Genomic DNA, 12,867 nt, shown 5'->3' on the forward strand with positions numbered 1-12,867 from the left:
GGGGTTCTGGAGAGGAGGGTCCGTCGGATAGTCAACCTCGGATTCAGGAGGAACAGTGTGGTTTTAGTCCTGGTGCGGAACAGTGGACCAGCTCTTCACCCTTAGCAGAGTCCTGGAGGGTGCATGGGAGTTTGCCCGACCGGTCTACATGTGTTTTGTGGACTTGGAAAGGCATTCGACCGTGTCCCTCGGGAATCCTGTGGGGGTGCTCGGGAGTATGGGGTACGGACCCCTGATAAGAGCTGTTCGGTCTCTGTACAACGGTGTCAGAGCTTGGTCCGCATTGCGGCAGTAAGTCGAGCCCGTTTCCAGTGAGAGTTGGACTCCGCCAGGGCTGCCCTTTGTCACCGATTCTGTTCATAACTTTTATGGACAGAATTTCTAGGCGCAGCCAGGGTGTTGAAGGGGTCGGTTTGGTGGACTCAGGATTGGGTCACTGCTTTTGCAGATGATGTTGTCCTGTTTGCTTCATCAGGCCGTGATCTTCAGCTCTCTCTGGATCGGTTGCAGCTGAGTGTGAAGCGGCTGGGATGAGAATCAGCACCTCAAATCCGAGCATGGTCCTCAGCCGGAAAGGGTGGAGTGCCCTCTCAGGGTTGGGGGAGAGATCCTGCCCCAAGTGGAGGAGTTCAAGTATCTCGGGGTCTTGTTCACGAGTGAGGAAAGAATGGAGCGTGAGATCGACAGGCGGATCGGTGCGGCATCCGCAGTGATGCGGGCTCTGCATCGGTCTGTCGTGGTGAAAAGGAGCTGAGCCGTAAGGCAAAGCTTTCCATTTACCAGTCGATCTATGCTCCTACCATCACCTATGGTCATGAGCTATGGGTAGTGACGAAAGAGCGAGATCGCAAATACAAGCGGCTGAAATGAGTTTCCTCCGCAGGGTGTCTGGGCTTTCCCTTAAAGATAGGGTGAGAAGCTCAGTCATCCGGGAGGGGCTCAGAGTAGAGCCGCTACTCCTCCGCATCGAGAGGAGTCAAATGAGGTGGCTCAGGCATCTGATCAGGATGCCTCCTGGACGCCTCCCTGGTGAGGTGTTCCGGGAACGTCCAACCGGGAGGAGGCCCCGGGGAAGACCCAGGACACGCTGGAGGGACTATGTCTCCCGGCTGGCCTGGGAACGCATTTGGGATTCTCCCGGAAGAGCTGTAAGAAGTGGCCAAGGAGAGGGAAGTCTGGGCCTCTCTGCTTAAGCTGCTGCCCCCGCGACCCGACCTCGGATAAGCGGAAGAGGATGGATGGATGGATGGATACAATGGTTGAAGCACCTTTTGGGAAAGCCCATGTCTTATGTCAGTCCACATGAAACAACTCTGGGGGGGACATAGGACCAGATTTGTTGGGATGTAGGACATTTATTCTTCAAAGAAATTTGTTGAAATAATTAAATTGTCGTCCAGATATCTCAAACACATCACAGTGTGCGGATTTTTAAAATTTCAAAATTTCTTGTTGAAAACTCTTGGTGAATCTGTGAACTCTTTGAACTTAAAATGGAGAAACATTTTGTGCAACTTCAACTAGGAATTAGTTTACTGTTTCAATGTTACCTTGGGTACAATTGCTTGAACTTGTAAATTTTGTTTATTTTCCTGTGTTGCTTGTCTGACATCCGCTTAGTTGTCCAATGCAAGCGAGTCAGTGGTCAACAAGAGCAGAGACTCACACACAAATGGCTCACACAGCAGTGCCCTTCTGCTTATACTTTTAGGTAAGTTAACTAATATTAGAGTACAAAAAAGTTACATCTCTGGAAGTGGAAAGCAATTATTGTAAGTATAAATAAGACTGTATTGATTGAATATTACCTGCAGCATTGTAAAGAACCGACTTTATCAACGTGCAGCTAAATTGTGTTTGAACTACTTCTTAGGTACACTGTACTAATCCCTGAGGGGTAATTGTCCTCTCGTATGACCTTTGGGGGTCAGAGCACAGGGTCAGCCATTGTACAGTGCCCCTGGAGCAATTTTCAGTTTAAGGGCCTTATTCAAGGGCCCAGTGAAGTACGATCCCTTCTGGCAGTAACAGAATTTGAACTGACAGCCTTCCAGATACCAGCACAAGTCCTTAGCCTCACAGCCACCACTCTGCCTATACTTAATAACGCGGGAACAGTCTAGCTGCCAAATTGATATAAACTTGGGACAGGTTTAAAAATAGAGAGTGGCATCAGAAGGTGAGAGACTTCAGTGGCATAAGTCCCTGATCTCTGGCACCCAATCCCTGATCTTTCAGTCCCCGATATACATGAGCAGTCATGGCGAGCCCCTGATAATTTTACCCATCATGTACCTTTCATAGTCCCATTATACAATAAATCAGATCCATTTAGAAACAACTTTTTCAGTTCTGAAGCAACTTTTCTGTGGAGAAGTTCAATGTATTGTGGTGAGGGCATCACACCCTCAACTGGGTGCAAGCAACCATTGCTATAAAAGCTGAAGCAACCCCCAAACCTCTTCTTTTGTGAGTGTTTCACACAATCCAGTGTTTTTCAACAAGATCTGGCCCTGTGTCACACATTGAAACAAGTGAAGAACTTTTTCGATGAGAATCAAATGAACATATTGGAGTGGTCTGGAAACTCTCCTGCTCAGAACTCAATTGAAAATTTGTGGTCCATTAGTAAGCAACGACTTTGGAAAGGACTACACAACCATGGAGAAGACGATTCACACCCTAATTCAAGTGTAGTACAGAGACCCCCCAAATCCTCCAAGCCTGTTCAAAATTTGTGGATTCCACACCAAATTGAATCTAGATGCCTCTCAAAGGTCAAGGAGGTCATATCATGTATTATTCATCATAAAAAACTGAGCAAAACTGATTTTTCTTGTTTCCAAAGTTTGTTTCAATTAATTTGCACAAGGGTATGGGTACACATGGCCAGAAATTGAACCAGCGTTCAAGCTGTTTTAAGATACATGAAGGTAAACACAGAAAATGAAGGCATTCTAGCCATGAGATAAATCTGGGTTGAGGAAGTGATATGATACACAGGGTAACTTTGTCACTATTTAAACCAGGGTGCCGGTAATGAGAGGATGCTGGAGTTCAAACTTGAGGAGCTGAGAAATGAAGCTGGATGCTGGATGCTAGAATACTAGTGCAAGGAGAATGAAGGCACTACAAGGAGATAAGCCTGAGCGCAAGTAGTGATGGAAAACTGGAATGCAAGAACAGGCATTGAACGTGGGAGTAATAAAGTGATACAATGCTGGAGTCGAGATCCAGAGAGTAAAGATGTCTCAGTCTGGACATGAATGAGGATCAAAGCTGTAATAGGGTGCTGAAATAAAAATTCAAAGAGAGGGAAGACATCCAGGGCAGCAGTTGAATCTCAGTTCGAGTTTTATTAACACAGTGGAGTACAAACACTGAGAAATGGAACCTGGATCTCAATGATGTGAGGCTACATCCTTAATTCACACTTTATTACATGTAAGAACTAATTTTGTGGAATGTACCATGGGCAGATCATGGATAAAGTGGGTTCTGAAACTGGATGGCTGCATGGCTGGATGTGCAGGTCCACCGCTTTTCTACTTTCAAGCCAGTGTTCCTGCAGATCATCTTCATTGCAGAATTAGCATAGGTTAAAAGATTGTGAGAATAATTTGAATGAGGAAATATTTGCAAATTAGTCTAATCATGCATTGGGCAACAGATTTGAATTTATCCAAGCTCACTTCACTCTTCGAGTTTCAATTATGAAGATAATCAGCAGATTTAGACACAGCAGTTCTCAAAAGGACGGGTTATTCTTAATAACTACTGTATATCTATCTAACAGACCATGAACGTGCTGGCCATGTGGCCTGCTGGGGTTAAGGTGCTCGATTTGAAATTATGGGTTTGTAGGTTTAAACTCCCTCACCGGCAACCCGTGGGTGTGTGAACTAAAGAAATGTGTCCATGCAAGTTGTGTATTTGATGGCACTACATAATATAAAGGTGAATTAAACTGGACGGACAGACAGACAAAGAACTTTTCGTGTTCTAGGTAGATTTATGAGTGGTACAGCTCTACGGCACAGCTCTAGTGGCCCAGGTTAGCAGACTGTGTGTCATTTGAATTTCCTCCCTTGTCCTTGTGAATTTTCCCAGAGAAGTCTGGTTTTCTTACCCATGTCAAAGACACAGTTCTGTGAAGAATTATTTGCCCTTTCCTGAGTTCCTCTATTTTTGCTTATTCATGATGCTTTAGTGTTTCAGATCTCTAAACAAATACAAAAGACAATCTAAGAAAACACAATACAGTTTTAAAATGATCATTTGATTTATTAAATGGAAAAGGTACACTAACATACAGTTGTGCTTGAAAGTTTGTGAACCCTTTAGAATTTTCTATATTTCTGCATAAATATGATCTAAAACATCATCAGATTTTCACTCAAGTCCTAAAAGTAGATAAAGAGAAACCAGTTAAACAAATGAGACAAATATATTATACTTGGTCATTTATTTATTAAAGAAAATGGTCGAATATTACATATTTGTGAGTGGCAAAAGTATGTGAACCTCTAGGATTAGCAGTTAGTTTGAAGGTGAAATTCGAGTCAGGTGTTTTCAATCAATGGGGTGCCAATCAGGTGTGAGTGGGCACCCTGTGTTATTTAAAGAACAGGGATCTATCAAAGTCTGCTCTTCACAACACGTTTGTGGAAGTGTATCATGGCACAAACAAAGGAGATTTCTGAGGACCTCAGAAAAAGAGTTGTTGATGCTCATCAGGCTGGAAAAGGTTACAAAACCATCTCTAAAGAGTTTGGACTCCACTAATCCACAGTCAGACAGATTGTGTTCAAATGAAGGAAATTCAAGACCTTTGTTACCCTCCCCAGGAGTGGTCGACCAACAAAGATCACTCTAAGAGCAAGGCGTGTAATAGTTGGTGAGGTCACAAAGGACCCCAGGGTAATGTCTAAGCAACTGAATGCCTCTCTCACATTGGCTAATGCTCAGGTTCATGAGTCCACCATCAGGAGAACACTGAACAACAATGGTGTGCATGGCAGGGTTGCAAAGAGAAAGCCACTGCTCTCCAAAAAAAACATTGCTGCTCGTCTGCAGTTTGCTAAAGATCACGTGGGCAAACCAGAAGGCTATTGGAAGAATGTTTTGTGGACGGATGAGACCAAAATAGAACTTTTCGGTTTAAATGAAAAGCGTTATGTTTGGAGAAAGGAAAACACTGCATTCCAGCATAAGCAACCTTATTCCATCTATAAAACATTGTGGCAGTAGTATCATGGTTTTGGGCTGTTTTGCTGCATCTGGGCCAGGATGCCTTGCCTTCATTGATGGAAAAATGAATTCTGAATTATATCAGAGAATTCTACAGGAAAATGTCAGGACATCTGTACATGAACTGAATCTCATGAGAAGGTGGGTCATGCAGTAAGACAATGACCCTAAGCACACAAGTTGTTCTAAAAAGTATGGTTAAAGAAGAATAAAGTTAATGTTTTGGAATAGCCAAGTCAAAGTCCTGACCTTAATCCAATTGAAATGTTGTGGAAGGACCTGAAGCGAGCAGTTAATGTGAGGAAACCAACCAACATCCCAGAGCTGAAGCTGTTCTGTACAGAGGAATGGGCTAAAATTCCTCGGTGTGCAGAAATGATCAAAAGTTACCGGAAACGTTTAGTTGCAGTTATTGCTGCAAAGAGGGGTCACTCCAGATACTGAAAGTAAAGGTTCACATATTTTTGCCACTCACAAATATGTAATATTCGATCATTTTCCTTAATAAATAAATGACCAAGTATAATATTTTTGTCTCATTTGTTTAACTGGTTTCTCTTTATCTACTTTTAGGACTTGAGTGAAAATCTGATGATGTTTTAGGTCATATTTATGCAGAAATATAGAAAATTCTAAAGGGTTCACAAACTTTCAAGCACAACTGTATATGTCACTAACATCTGACCTTCAGCAGCAAAAACTGCAATCAAACTCTTCCAGTAACAGTGTATGGCAACACTGAAGAAATTTTGGCCTCACTCTTCTTTGCCTAATTGTTTTAATTCAGCTACTTTAGAGGGTTACGGACTATGAACTGCCCATTTAGGGTTCCACCACAACATCTAATGGAGTTCATGTCAGAACTTTGTCTAGGCTGCTCCAAAACCTTCATTTTCTTTTCAGTCATTCAGAGGTGAACTTGCTTTTTTGCTTTGGGTTGTTGTTCTTGCTTCATAATCCAACTGCGCTTGACCTTCAGATCATGGACTGAAATCTTGACATTCTTCTTCAGTACTTTCTGGTTCAGAGCTGAATTTATGCCTCCCTCAATTATTACAAGTCGGTCAGGCCCTGAAACAGCAAAGCATCCCCACAACTTTACACACTACTGCCACCCAGTTTGACTATGGGCATGATGTTCTTATTGTGGAAAGCTGTGTTCACTTTATGCCAGATGTAACAGGACCCATGTCTTCCATAAAGTTCCGACAAGTCTATAAAAGTAATCAAGGTGTTTTTTGGCAAGCGTCAGATGAGGCTTTATGTTCCTCTGGTTTAGCACTGGTTTTCGCCTTGCAGCTCTCCCAGGAATTCCATTTTTGCCTAGTGTCTTTCTAATGGTGGAATCATGAATTCTGACATTAACTGAGTTGAGAGAAGCCTGCAGTTCCTTAAATATTTTTTTCTGAATTCTTCTGTATCTTCCCAAATGAGTTTTCTATGTGCTTTTAGAGTGATTTTGCTAGATGGGCCACTCTGGGGTAGATTTACCACTGTTCCAAGTTTTCTCCATTTGGAGATGATGGCTCTCACAGTAATTTGCTGGAATTCCTGGGTTTTGCAGATTGCTTTAAAACCTTTTCCTGACTGATATGTTTTTCACTATCTTTCTTACTAAAGTCTTGCGAAATTTCTTTTGAATAAGGCATGGTGTGTTGCTTGTTGAGATCTTTTAGCCAACTTTACATTGCTGGAAAGGTTCTGTTGAAGTGATATTTAGATTCAATATGGCAGGCAGCAGTCTTGTCTAATTTAACTCGCTGTCATTTAAATTTGCTTCATTGCTTAATTGAGTGATAACCAAGGAAGCAATTACTTTTTTACATGGGTGATGTAAGTGTTGGCAAGCTTTTTTTTCCTTTCAATAAACCAAAAGATCCTTTCAAAACTGGGTTTTATCCACGTTGTCTTTGGTATTATACTAAATTTGTCTGGATATCAGAAACAATTTAATGTTGTGAATAAGCAAAAATAGAGGAAATCAGGAAGGAAACCCAGCCACAGGGAAAGCCAGTGTGTTTATTCGTGCTGGTCCAAAGCCCGGAAAAATGTGGAGGGCTATGTCAGGAAGGGTATCCAGTGTAAAATTTTGCCAAATCAATATGCAGACAACAATACAAATTTCCATACCGGATCGGCCGAGCCCCGGGTTATCAATGGGAGGAGATCAGGATGGGGCAAATACCTTATCATGGCACTGAATGCTGAGTAGGTTATGTGGCAATCTACCATCATTGCGCCTGGAAATAGGCTGACGTCCCTACCAAGGTTTCATCCCACCTTGAATGAGTAATGAAAATAGTGGGTTCTGAAAAGGATGGATGAAAAATACATGCAGAGTAGTGCAGCTGCGTAGTCAGATGTTACAAAAATACCAGACCAGTTCATAGCCTTGTTGTACTACATATGGCATTTTTGTCCTGGTCCAGAAATGTCAAGTGCAAAAGCACTTGGAAAATCAAAAAGACAGTTTCTCCTTGGGGATTAATACAGTGTTGCCAAGTACCAAAGAAATGCCCACTAGAGGGGCATATCATTGCCAAACCCCTTCTAGTAATAAGGGTAGTCACTGAATCTTCATAAAATAAAATATTTATTCTTGACATTACAGATTACAAACACTATGAAGCTCCATGCTGCACAAAGGCAAAATGGTATTGCCTGAAAAACAAGGCGATCCAAATTGAACAAAGTCCCAGTACAGATCTTAAATAACAAGATCAAAATAAAAAGCCAAAGGTTGAAATCACAAGAATTTACAAAGCACAAGAACTCACCACTCCAGAGCACATTTGAAATAAACTCCCAGGAACTATGGGAGATCCTCTGGATTTATAGGGTGGATGGCAGTGATTGGCAGGTGGCCCCGCCTCTTGGGTGCCGCCCACAAAACACTTTGGACATAATCCAGGCATTGATACATAGATAAAATGAAAAATAAATAATACAAGGAATGTTAATATTAACAAAAGAATCAAAAATAGACAAAAAGGCCATAAAGATTTAAACCCCGGCCAGGAGAGGAACCCTGGCTGAAATATAACCATTTAATATAAAATACCTTATAAATCTAAAAGTGACACCTATTTAGCCTAAACAGAGGTTTGGCAGTAGATTTTCCAAGGTGTAAAATTTGACCAAGGAATCCATTGATGTGCTTTGTTTATTCAACTGCTGCTCTGTAATTTTCTTGGTATGTCCAACATGAAGATCACAGTAGCTATGGCAGGCCATATGCCACTTGAACCTATCTGACCAGATGGGACCCTGCGGCCAGCTCCAGTTTTAGGATATAAGGAATGTCCAGCAGATGATGTTATATGTAAGGAAAGCAGAGGGCAAGAAGTATAAATAAAAACACAACAGTTAACCGTCTTTACATAAGCGTAAATTAAGATCTCATACTGCCAACGAGAATTCTTTGCAGGAGTGGCACTTGGCAGGCACCATCTTAATATATTCATTTGGTGTAGTTGATGAGCACCTAGGATATTAAAAACAAGCAATCCTGTGTCTCTTCTGCATCTAAAACTTGGAAATACCTAAACCTCTGTGTTTTATATTCTTTTGGTCTTCTTCCATAATGTGCAAGTCAGCCTGCACTGGCAGGGATTCCCCCTCATTAAGTTTAGGTTGCTTTTACTTTATTTATTTTTATTATTTGTTTATGTCTCTCTTCATTTTTATTGTGAATGTATTATTTATTTTTGACAGTTTTTATTCATTTGATTTTTTATTGAGAATGGTTTATGTTCTTGGTTGTAGTGTGAATAAAAAAAATAATCCTAGTTGATGTTGAAGCAATGAACTAATTTAATGTCTACCCAGAGTTACCATGTTAATATTGCATTGAGATCAATAAAAAGTGCAGTAAAAAAGAAAAAAAATAAGTGGTGGGATCACATTTAAAAACAGCATGCCATTTCTGAAGGAGCTTGTGTTGCTGCTTATTCTAAGCCTCTTGGAGAACTTGCCGCAGTTCCAGGGCAAACTTTGGCTGTCTTACTTGCTCCTGACTCTACAAGTTATTGTGGAAGAATAATTTTAGGGTAACATAGCATTCATCCCTGGGTTCGCTTCCTGGGTCCTCCCTGTGTGGAGTTTGCATGTTCTCCCCGTGTCTGCGTGGGTTTCCTCTGGGTGCTCCGGTTTCCTCCCACAGTCCAAAGACATGCAGGTTAGGTGCATTGGTGATCCTAAATTGTCCCTAGTGTGTTCTTGGTGTGTGGGTGTGTGTGTGCCCTGCGATAGGCTGGTGCCCTGACTGGGGTTTGTTTCCTGCCTTGCGCCATGTGTTGGTGGGGACTGGCTCCAGCAGACCCCCATGACCCTGTAGTTAGGATATAGTGGGTTGGATAATGAATGGATGGATGGATAAAGTTGCGGGCAGCACTGTGGCGCAGTGGGTAGCACTGCTGCCTCGCAGTTTGGAGATTCCCCGTGTATGTGTGAGTTTCCTCTGGGTGCTCTGGTTTCCTCCCACAGTCAAAAGACATGCAGGTTAGATGCACTGGTGATTCGAAATTGTCGCTTGGTGTGTGGGAGTGTGTGTGTGCGCACCCTGCGGTGTACTGACGCCCTGCCCGGGGTTTGTTTCCTGTTTTGCGCCCTGTGTTGGATGACCCTGTAGTTAGGATATAGCGGGTTGGATAATGGATGCATAAAGTTGCCATTTTTGCCCACCAGTCTACACTCAGTAACTCATAATGCCAAAGTGAAAACATGTTCTTAGAAGGATTTGAAAATTTCTTAAAAATCAAAAACTTAAATCTCTTATTCATGTCAGTATTCAGACCCTTAATTCAGAACATTGAGTTTTGAGTCTTATTGGCAAAGTCTCTACAAGCTTTGCACATCTGGATATGGGTAGCTTCTCCCATTCTATCTGGCAGATCCTCTCAAGCTCTATTAGACTGAAAGGGAAGTACTTTATCTATAAACTGCCATCATCAGGTCTCTCCAAACATGTTCTGTGGGGTTTAAGTCTTGACTTTGACTGGACCACTCAAGGACAGTCAGTGACTTGTCTTGAAGCCACTGCAACATTGTTTTAACTCCACAGTTCAGGTCATTGTCATGATGAAAGGTGAACTGTGTAGAAGGAGGCAGGCACAGGCAATCTCAACCCCAAAGAAGGCACTGGGAGTCTCAGGACAGGCAGCAGAATAAAGATTTATCGTATGGCGCACATACAGACTCACTTCCGATGGAATGAACACCCAGTCATGGGCAGGCCTTACGTTTATTACAGTTCTTATCATACAAGCCATTATTCATCCTCATCTGACTCCTAATATCCCACTGCTCTAATCCTGCCTCTAATTGATTCTGCCATTATTTCTCAGCTGAGGAGGTGTCAAATCCCACTCTGTCCATCATATCTGTTTGACAAGGCATATCCTTGCTCCCTAATAGCTCAGCAGTCACCACCAATATTTATAGTTGGAAAGTTCACATTCCCTCTCTAAAAGAGGGGGCCCACCCTTTTCCACCTTTTCCACATGTCTTACCTTTGCCTTATGAAATATTGGTGGTTTCTAGCTTATACAAGATAATAAAAATATGTAGGCTTGAGCCTTTTTAATCCTAACTCTTACATTGTAATGCTTAGTGAAATACCATGCTTACTTTCTCATGTGCTTATAATACTTTTGTAGTACAAATAGATTACCAATTTTAAGAATACACTTTTCTATACCCATCACCCAAATCTGAGGTCACGTGCACACTGGAGCAGGTGTTCTTCAAATACCCCTCTATATTTGGATGCATTCATCCTTCCCTCTATTCTTACTAGTCTCTGTCCCTGCCACTGAGCCACATCCTCAATAGCATGATGCTACCATCACCATACTTGACCATAAGGATGGAATTAGGCAGGTGATCAACAGTTCCTGGTCATCAACAGACATACTGCTTGAAATTCTGAACACAGAGTTCAATTTTTGTCTCATCAGACCAGAGTTTTTTTTCCACTTGCTCTCAGAGTCCTTTAAACTCTTATGTGCCTTTTACAAAAATAGTAACTTCTCTCTAGCAAATCTGACATAAATGCCTGATTGATGGAGTGCTACTGAGATGGTTGTTCTTCCAACAGATTCTCCCATCTCATCAGGGGACTTCTGAAGCTATGTTAAAGTGACCAAGGCCCTTCTTGCTTGGTTACTCAGTTTGGCCGAATGGCCAACACTAGGTAGAGTCCTGTTAGCTCCAAACTTATTCCATTTCAGTTTTTGAAGCCATTCTGTGCTTTAGAAGTGGTTGTATACCCTTGCCCAGATCTACTGTATGCCTCATCACAATTATATTGTGATGGTTCTACAAAGAACTCTTTGGACTTCATGGCTTCAGAGTTTTCATCCTAACATGCAGTGTGAATTGTGGAATCTTATATACACAAGTGTGGTCCTTTCTAAATGATGTCCAATCAATTGAGTTTTCAATAGCTGAACTCCAATCAAGTTCTAGATACATCACTAGAATAACTAAAGCACTTGACCACAATTTGGACTACCAGGATCTGACTATATTAATGAAAGATTTCAGTTTTTGATTTGTAATACATTTTTAAACTTTTCTAAAAACATGTTTTCACTTGTCAATACCAGCATCATAGCTCCCTGGGCAAAGCAGTGCACTGGGGCCCCTTTTTTAATGGCAAAACAGAAACATTCACAGGCATTAGACACATCATGGGCCAGCAAGTGCCAATTATGCCCATACTTCAAGATGGCCCTACATTATGTGTTATTGAATGTATTGAATTAATGGACAGAATGGCAAATTACTTAATTTAAAATTAAATCTACAACAATAAAGTGTGCAGAAAAAGAAGATGTCTGAGTGCCTTCTGATTCCAGTGTACAGTATGTCATAACACATTGACATTTTTGGATATTGATTTCATTTAGGGCGCCACGGTAGCGCAGTAGTAGCACTGGTGCCTCACAGTAAGGAGACCTGGGTTTGCTTCCCGGGTCCTCCCTGCGTGGAGTTTGCATGTTCTCCCTGTGTCTGCGTGGGTTTCCTCCGGGTACTCCGGTTTCCTCCCACAGTCCAAAGACATGCAGGTTAGGGTCATTGGCAATCCTAAATTGTCCCTAGTGTGTGCTTGGTGTGTGGGTGTGTTGTGTGACCTGCGGCAAGTTGATGCCCTGCCTGGGATTTGTTCCTGCCTTGTGCCCTGTGTTGGCTGGGATTGGCTCCAGCAGACCCCCATGGCCCTGTGTTAAGATATAGCGGGTTGGGGAATGACTGACTGATTTCATTTATTAGTCCTCAAGGGGATATTTAGCTTATAACCTAACATGGGATGTGGATGTTCTGAGTGTATTGCCTTTTATGTCAACTTACCGCATCTTTAGTTGGCTTTGTGATACCCTTTCAGACACATACGGGTTTGTAATTTTACCAAAACATCGATTCTAAATAACACATTAAATATTTGCAGTCAAGAAAACAAAGCAAAGACCTTTATTTTATATATATCACATTTGTACTTTTTTCAAAGGGTTGTTGCCATTCTGTAACAGAGCTGTATTTTTCCACATGCAAGTGTTTTGATATCCATGTAAAAGTTAAAAGGGTTGCAACCCTCTGGACAAAAGCGCCAAGTCA

This window comes from Polypterus senegalus, chromosome 6 (genome assembly GCF_016835505.1).
Source record: "Polypterus senegalus isolate Bchr_013 chromosome 6, ASM1683550v1, whole genome shotgun sequence".
Taxonomy (NCBI): domain Eukaryota; kingdom Metazoa; phylum Chordata; class Cladistia; order Polypteriformes; family Polypteridae; genus Polypterus; species Polypterus senegalus.